Here is a 9,542-nt window from a genome sequence, read left to right on the forward strand (position 1 = left end):
CTTGGATGTGACTCTAGAGTCTTTGGTGACTTAAAAATTCTCTGAAATAACTGAGGAAGCCCCTGTGTTCAGGGAAGAACATACAAATTCCTTATAGACCGCACAGGATTCGAACCCAGGTCACTGGCATTGTAATAGTGTTGTGCTAAATGCTACACTAACTGTGCTGCCCTAAGAAAGCAAGGAATGAAGACTGATCCCAAAACTATTTAATGTAATTAAGTGTTCTTGGATTCAGAACTCCTGAAAGGATAGAATAGCAATCCAGTAGAGAATGAATGAATATTGTTGGTGATACTTGCATGGAACTTACAACACAGGACAGTCCAAATGCCCCACCAGCCCATACCGGTTCGTGTTTTCCTTGTCGGAAAATAATTATATCATACTTAACCATCCAACTTCTATCCATTAAAATCCTTTTTGTTCATTCACCTCTTCAATCTAAATTGGAATCTACAAAAACTATGTTGCTGGAAATGAAATAATTAACTTCTGGCATCAGGCAAGGCTAGTATTTGTCACCTTCCCCAAATTGTCCTGACAATGATAGCGGTGAGCCATCTTCAGGATCAGCTGAAATCCTTGTGGTACAACTATCATAGTTCCTTGGAGAGGGAATTCCAGGAATTAGAGCCACCAATGAAGAAGCAGTAATGTACCTAAATCAGGTTGTTGTCTGTCTGGATGCTGTTGAGTTTCTTAAAAGTTGTTGGTACTCCAATTAAATAAATATCACTTTTTTGGTACTTTGCTCCAGTGCTTAAAAGAAGGGAATTGGGGAAGAAATTTCTTGGGTGCTCATTTTAATGTAAATTCTGGTTTATGACATTGCTCTCTACCAATTTGGCACAATGTAGTCACCTCATAAATTTAAACAAGAAAACACATCAAGGTATGACAGGAAAGATCCAATCATGCTATGGGACATCAGGAGATAAATAATTTGGGCTGAGAAATTGTTCATCAGAGTTTGACTGAAAATTAAAATAATGCAATTTCTTTGTTTCATAATAGAGAAGGCTCCGTTCTTTCCACTGCCACCTCCTTGTCGCAAAAGTATTTTTGCAGCTGCAATGGCAAATCCTAATGCCTGCTCCCTCAGTAATTTCCTTCTTTGTACGATCTGAAGGCTGCCTTGAAATGGCTTAAGTCCCACTATTATCCTGCCAAATGGTGAGATAAGTAAAAACATGCATTCATTTCAGCAGCTTTTCTCCCTCCTGCGACATTGAACAGGTTGGTGGACTCAAATTCCTCTGTTCACTCAAAATATGCAACCCATCTTCTCCATGGATACATCTGTTTTTGTCTTATTTTCATTCTAGATGCAAAAGTATACAATTATTCTTTATTTTACAGAGATTCTCATCATGTCAAAATATTTACATCAAAGCAACAATGTATTATATTTGTTATTATCATACCTGATGAAGAGGCTGAGCCCAAAACTTTACTTCCTATTGATGCTGGATGACCTGCTGAGTTTCTCAACGTATTATGGCTGTTCACCCTATTTGTGTATTGCAACATATTATATTTTAACAATTACTATTAAATTTGACTCTAACATCTAAATCAAAGCTTTAAGCCATTTTCTTATGTCTGGTCAACCTGCAACATTGCCTTCGCAGTCTTCTCAGCCGTGCCGGGTCAGCAACTTATGCACTGCTGGAGTTCTTATTTCTGTCATCTGGGAGCAATCTGCTGTCTGCAGAGGTGCTGATACAGCTTTCAGAAAGAGTTGATGTAGAGTAGAGCAAAGAGAACGAGAAAGCATCCTTCTCCAATATCCCACGCACAATTCAAGTGCATATTAATTAGTTTTTACGACAAACTGATTTTCTTTCAAGTTCAAGGTTATTATCATCTATTTCTCTGACTATGCTGGCACCCACACACTTACACACATAATAATCACATATACATAAATATACAGTATAATTTAAAATAAATATATACAAATACTTTCTTGTAGGATACTGTTCAATAATCTCATAGCCTGCAGAAAGAAGCTATTTCCCAGTTTGGCCGTCCTGATTTTGAAGCTTCTGTACCTCTGCCTTGATGGTAGGGCTCAAAGATGGAATGAGTTTTCAATCATGTTTTCAGTCTGATTTAAGCAATGTACCTGGTGAACGTCATCAGTAAAGGAAACGGAGATTCCAATGATCTTCTTGGCCAACCTCACTGAGCATAGTTGGCTCCAGTCCATTCTTTTATAGTATTATGTTAGGTAATGTTGAGCAGAAGCTCAGATTGAGAATGCGATGCAATAAAGTGTTGAACCTTCAAAGATTGGATGTTCCTTTTGTGGAAATTGCAATTACTTTGAAAAGTCAAACGCGTGAAAATTATCAAAATTCACCACACGCCAAATTCAAATTGTTCATTTAATTTTTTTGTACTATTCCCTTACACATTGTCATCAACTGTTATGATGGCACATGACCACAGCAAGCAGGACTGCTGCCTCACAGCTCTAGTGATCTATGTTTGCTTCTGATTACTGGTACTGTTTATGTAGAGTTTGGACATTCTGCTTGTTACCATATGCATTTTCTCTGGGTGCTTCTACTTCCTCCCAGGTCTCAAAGACATGCAAGGTGGGAGGTTAAAATTTTGGGCAGGTGAGTGGTAGAATCTGGAGTGAGGTGATGTGATATGTGGAAAATAAAATGTGGGGAGCATAGATAGGTGTGTGATTGTCGGCATGGACTGAAAAAACTGATGGGTCTGTTCCCATGATGTATGATTCTCTGACATCGGTCAGGAATACTCCAGAAGGTGACAAGACAGTCATCGAGGCTAACCAGTTACAGAGATTTCTCTCAATCAAGTAGCTGATATTCAACTATTTGGCCAATTTACATTTGCTTAAGGTGCACTAAATAAACAGATAGCTTATTCTGCATTAAAAGAATGATAGAGAACTTTCAGCATTTCTGAGGTCCAGAGAAAGGGGGCTAGAAAATTGCTGCTCTGTTGAGAAATTGTTTAAAGCACAAAGCTGGTGAACTTGCATGTGACATTGATCACATGGGGTCTTAACCCTCCAAAAGGAAATAAAATAGAAATTGGATGACTTTCATTACCACATAGTTAATATAGTCTGTTAAAAAGCAAATAACATAGACTTTCAGTCATGACTTTTAAGTAGAAAATGCTTCTCAACAGTACAATTTCTTTGCAAAATGTCGTGGTGCAATTGAAAATGGAACGATTACTTCTTTGAACTGCTTTTTTGTTTGTAAGTATGATTGATGATTTTACCTTGTGTAATTTAGTTGAATAGGAAAGGATGAAGATATTTATAGAAACAGGAAATCCATAAAGAATATGTGAATATAAAAAGGAGGGTCTGAGCACATTTCCACTGATCCGTGTAGATGACTAACAATTCTGCCTTCCCTGACATTTTCAATGTTAAATTTTTGCCAAAGCACATACTTCTGATTTCTCTAAACATCTCTGCTTTTTTGTTTATCTGCACTAGATCATCTGAAAATATTCTTTAATATTTATCTCAGTATTTTTATATTTTTTAAATATATTTCTATATTTTGAATATATTTTTTGATAATTATACTGACCTTAATGAAGATCTTTCTAAACTAAAGTAAAACACAAAAGTCTGCAAATGCTGTGATTATAGTAAAAACACACAGAAATACTGGAGCAACTCAACTGGTCTCGCAGCGTCCGTTGGTGGAAAGATATATCATCAATGTTTTGGGCCAGAGCCCTTCTTCGTTATAAGCAAAAAACAAGAAGGCATGAGAATAAAGACTGAATAATGGCTGGAGGAGGAGTCAAGACCAAACAAAGGTAGTAATTGGATCTGATAAAAGATGGATGAGAATTGATTTTGGCTCTGTGAAAGGAGACAGAGGAACAAGGGAAGGGGGGGAGAGAGCTGGGGAAAGGTAACAGGGGGAAGAAGGATGGGGAGGGTCAATGGAAATCAGAGATCTTGATGCTAATTCCATCTGGTTAGAGGGTGCCGACATGAAATATGAGGTGTTGTTCCTCCAATTTGTGGGTGGTCTCAGTACGACAATGCATGAGAACATGGACAAAAATGCCATCAAGGAAATAGGTTGGGGAATTGAAATGGGTTGTCACTGGGAGATCCATGCCATGGTGCTCAACAAAGCAATCTCCTAGTCTGCACCCAGTCGCTCCAGTGTAGATGAGATCACAATGGGAGCATGTGATGTAGTAAATAATCCCTGCTGATTCGCAGATGAAATGTTGCTTCGCTTGGAAGAAATGTTTGGGGCCCTGAATGGTGGAGAGGAAAGACATGTGGGCATACGTAGAGCATCTCCTGTGGTCACAGGATTAGATGCCAAGGGAATGATTGGTGGGGAGGGAGGAGTGGATGAGGGAGTTACAGAGGGAATGATCCCTGCAGAAGACAGAGATTGGAGAAGAGGGGACTCTGGTGTTGGGATCACGTAGTAAGTGGTGGAAATGGTGGAGGAAGATATGATGGAAATAGAGGCTGATGGGATGGTAGGTGAGGACAAGGGGAATCATGTCCTTGATGCGCATGGCCACGGAGGGGGCCAGGGTAGATGTGTGTTTATGGAGGATATGTGGGTGAGGGCTGAATTTGATGGTGGTAAAGAGAAAGCCACATTTTTTGAAGAAGGAGATAATCTCTGATGATCTGGTATGGAAGACCTTGTCCTGGGAATAGATGCAATCAAGATAGAAGAATTGAGAGGAACAAATGGAATCATTACATGGGACAGGGTGTGAAAATTTGTCATTGAGGTAGCTATCTGTGAAAATTGATCATTTTATAGAAGATGTCTTATACAGAGTTCGTCTCCCAAGATGGATACAGAGAGATTGAGAAAAGGGAGCGTTGCTAAAGATGGATCAAATAAATTTAAGGTCAGGGAGGAAGTGGCAGCAAAGTGGATGAAGTCAACAAACTCATCATGGGTGGATGAAGCAGCACCAAAGTAGTTGTTGATATAGCGAAGGAAGAGTGGAGGGGCCTTGGCTGTGTCGGCTTGAGGAATCCCAGACATGTATCAGAATCAAAATCAGAATTTATTGTCAAACAAGTCATGAAATATGGTGTTTTTTGGCAGTGTCATCGTACAAGCATTCACATTATAATTACCTTACAATATTACTATAAATAAAAAATAAAAATAGCAGTGCACTAAAAGTAAGGCGGTGTCTTTGGTTCATTGATTATTCAGGAATCTGATGGCAGTGGAAGAAGCTGTCCTTGTACCGCTGAGTGCTCGTTTATAGGCTTCTGTATCTTTTCCCCAATGGTAGCAGAATGAAGAGGGCATGGCCTGGGTGGTGGGGGCCTTTGAGAATGGAGGCTGCTTTATTAAGACACCACCTCATGTAGATGTCCTTGATGGAGTGAAGTCTGGTGCCTATGATGTTGCAGACCGAGTTAACAATCCTCTGGAGTTTATACTTGTCCTGAGAGTTGGCATCTCCATATCAGGCAGTGATGCAACCAGGCAGAATGCTCTCCTCTCCCTCCGTAACTCCTTGTCCACTCCTTTCTCCTCAGCAATCAACCCCTTGGCACCTACACCTGTGACCGCAGGAAATGTTCCACTTGTGCCCATATATCCTCTCACATCATTATTCAGTGCCCTAAAAAACCCTTTCAAGTGAAGCAACATTTTACTTGTAAATTGGGAGGGGTCAATTACTGCTTCTGATGCTTCTGTTGTGGTCTCCTCAACTTCAGAGAGACTGGGTACAAACTGGGAGATTGCTTTGATGAGCACTTCATCTCTGTCTGCTGCAAAAGAGTGGAAATCTGAGGCCAGCTATTTCAATTTCCTGTCCCATTCCCTTGTTGACATGTCTATCCATGGTCTCATACACTGTCAGGTGGAGAATATGTGCAAATTGGAGAAACAACATGTGGGAACCATGTGGGAACCTTCCAACCATATGGCATTGACATCAACTTTTATGGTTTCTGTTAAACCCCCATCCCAGGTTTCAAGACCAGCCTAGTTCCTTCAGCAATGGTTTGTTTTTCTATCTTTCTAAACTAATTTATTTCAGGCTGAAATTCCTCAAACTTCACAAGTTCTAATGCATTTTTAATATTAAGAGCTAGCCTCTATGATGCCTTCATAATAAATAAGATTTTTTGTTGCAAATAACACCGTTGTCAGATGTTTGCTATATAGTAAACGTAAGGGAGTGTCTTTGGTTGATTGATTATTCAGGAATTTGATGGCAGCAGGGAATAAGCTGGCCTTGTGCCATTGAATGCTCATATTTAGGCAAACATTCAACTTTCCAATATTGCCATTTTGAGCCTAAGAACAGGAACATAGGAATAGTAATGATCCATTCAGTTCCATTAGCTTATTATGGAAATCAATTAGATCGCTTGTCATCATTTGCCAGACTTGGTTCTGTAGTAATCTTGGCTAACAGAAATCTATCAATAAAATAACTGCTAGAGAAACTCAGATGATTGAATGGTACCAGTGAGGGGCACAAAGAATTGTCAACCTTTTGAATCAAGCTCTTCCATCAAGACTGATCCTGGAGAGTGGAGATCACCACTTTGGGAGAAGACAGTAGGAGGGGTGAGCCAGGAGCCATTAGGGTGAACTAGAATAAGGGGATATGGGAGACATAGGGAGGGGTGAAGATTAGAGTCAAAAGCATGGGATTGGTATGTGCTGAATAAAGAAAGAGAGAAGGAAAGAGATGAAGAGGGAAGAGGATGTAAAAAGAGTGGATGGAGAAAGATGAGCCAAAGGAGGGTGAAGGTAGAGACAGATGGGCTGTGGCACAGTATATGGGAACAAAGGCCTCCTGTGCTGAAATCTGATGCATAAAGAAGGTGATAATGAGGGCAATGGGATCCATCAGGGGACAGGTGAAGTTCAGATGGGACCAAATGGAACCAGAAGTGGAGAGGATCCAATAATTGTAACATGTGGGAAGAGGTGGATGGAACCAGGAGGGTGAAAATGAGTGGAGGCTGGAGAGAGGGGGGTGGTGGGAATGGGATCATAAAAACGGGTGGGGCGATGATGATCAGAAGAAGTGAGGGGAACACAAGAGTTGGGGATAATCCAAAATTGAATGTTCATACCATTGGTTGAAGGCTACCAAGGTAGAATATTATGTATTATTTTTCAAGTTTGTGTTGTGCCACACCCTGGCAGTGGACTGGCAGGTCAGTGAAGGAATGGAAGGGGAGTTGAAATGACATGGAAGCCAGAGCTCAGGATAGCGATTAAATTTCAATTTAAACATACAGCACTGTAACAGGCTCTTTCAGCCCATGAGTTTGTGTCGCCTAATTACATCCAATTAACCTACAACCCTAGTACATTTTGAATGGTGGGAGGAAACCAGAGCACCCGAGGAACACCCATGCAAACTCCTTACAGACAGCGTGGGATTCGAACCCAGGTCCCAATTGCTTGCTCTGTAACAATGCTGAGCTAACTGATATGCTAAACCTACTGCAAGATGAAATGGGGAACAGAGCAGATAAAACTTAAATGCTCATCAAAACACCCCCCCTCCCCCCCCGCCCCCCTCCCACCCGGATGTGTATTTGGCTCACTAAAGTAGAATAGGCCACATCAAGACCACTGAATGCAGTAGATAATGTTGAAGGAGATGCACATGAAGCATTGCTACATGGAGTAGGCACCTGGATAATGAGGAAGGAGAAGGTATAAGAGCTGTGCTGGGTATAGAGGGTGAATGGACAATTGAGTTGCAAAGGATGTGGTACCTGCAGAAGGCAGAATGGGGTGGGTAGGGGTAGTTGTTCTTGGTGGTGTGACCTTGTTGCAGTTGGCAGAAATGATGTAAGATATGTGGTGGATGTGTTGGCTGGTGGGGCGAAAGGCAAAGACTACCGAAGACACAGAGACCACAGTCCACAGTCTCTTGTGTCTCCAAAATTTTATCATTCACAGCTTTGATTCCCACCCTGCTACTGTCCACCCCCACCCTCGCCTCAGCAGATTTTAGAATTCCAAATTCCCAATGTTTTTCGACTTAACATTTAAAATAGCCTCATTCTGATTTTAAAGGTTGGTTTCTCGATTTGAATTCTCTCACCACCAGTGAAAATGTTTTATCTCCCCTATTCTTATGATTTAAATGTCCCTAAAAAGTTACAAATGGATATGACAGGATGCAGATTTGGACAGAAAAATGGCAGATGGAGTTCAGTCCGGATAAGTGGGTGGTGATGTATTTTGGAAGGTCAAACCTGAAGGCTGGTCGGCTACATAACATTGTGAAAGAATCCATACATCTCTCATGTTGCCACGCAGGTTGATAGGATGGTTAAGAAGGCCTATGGAATGCCGGGCTTCATTGGTAGGGGGATTAAATTCAGGAGTCGAGAGGTTATGTTTCAATTCTACAAATCTCTGGTGAAACCACACCTAGAATATTGTGTTAACTTCTGGTCACCTTCCATGATGTGGAAGCTATGGAGAGGGTGTAGAGGAGATTTACTAGGATGTTGCTTGAATTGGAAAATAAGTCTTACGAGGCAAGATTAGCAGAGCTAGGACTTTTCTCTTTGGAGTGAAGAAGGATGAGAGGTGACATAATATGGGTATGATAGTACAGATTCTATCACCAATGTATATATGTACAGATTGTAGTGTAGGATGACTGTGATTGGCTGAGAGCATAGCCACACCTACTGGCAGGTCTTAAAGGATTGCTCCTAGCCAGACCAGGTCATTCTGGACTGGTCGATCTACTTGTGATATGCTCCATTCTTTTAATTAATAAAAGTCTTGGTTTGGATCAACAAGTCTTTGGTTCTTTCGACATGCTCTACAGGGGGTCTACAAGTTTCTGAGAGGCATAGAAAAGGTAGACAGCTGTGGCTTTTTTCCTGGATGGGAGTGGCAAACACCAGAGGACATCTGTACAAAGTGATGGGAGAAAAGTTGAGGGAAGACATCAGGGGTAACAGGGAGTTGTGGGTGCTTGGAATGTCTTGTCAGGGATGGTGATGGTGACTGAAATATTAGGGGCATTTAAGGGACTTTTTAACAGGCACATGAATGGAGGAAAAATAGAGAGTTATGATGTAGGAAGGGTTTAGTACTTTTTTGTTAGGAATATCTATACTGTAGGTTGGCACAACCTTGAGGGTTGAAGGGCCTGTACTGTGATGTAATGTTCAATGTTCTAAATATATTATTGAAAAAAACACAAATTAAACACATCAACAACACACTTTCAAATAATGCTAAGTATTAGAACAATAAAGTAAATAAAATCTCAGATAAATTGAACAGGTAAATACTTGGCTGCACCAATCCAGATACAATTTCCTGAATATTCTCCAAGAATTTTCCCCTCAATCACATAGGCTCCACATCTCAGGTCATTAATAGAGACAAACCTTTGCCAGACTGCACAGAACTGCATACAATGTAGGACAAGCATAACATTTTCATTCAGATGATTTTTGGACAGTTGTATGCTCCACTTGCAGGATGTGGGAAATCTGGTTCAGCTCAAGTGTCCCTGAT

At 40.7% G+C, this 9,542-nt stretch overlaps 1 long non-coding RNA gene across 1 annotated transcript; it reads right to left on the reverse strand.

Annotated features, from left to right (window-relative positions):
* Positions 1-410: 410 nt before the first annotated feature.
* Positions 411-4,161, reverse strand: LOC138752762 (uncharacterized). The gene is made up of 3 exons (XR_011350909.1): positions 3,594-4,161; positions 1,428-1,513; positions 411-1,324 (listed from the first exon to the last, which is right to left on the reverse strand). It is a non-coding gene; the product is annotated as an uncharacterized lncRNA (long non-coding RNA).
* Between the last annotated feature and the right edge of the window lie 5,381 nt (positions 4,162-9,542).

The sequence above is a fragment of the Narcine bancroftii genome, chromosome 1 (assembly GCF_036971445.1).
Source record: "Narcine bancroftii isolate sNarBan1 chromosome 1, sNarBan1.hap1, whole genome shotgun sequence".
In the NCBI taxonomy this organism is placed as follows: Eukaryota; Metazoa; Chordata; class Chondrichthyes; order Torpediniformes; family Narcinidae; genus Narcine; species Narcine bancroftii.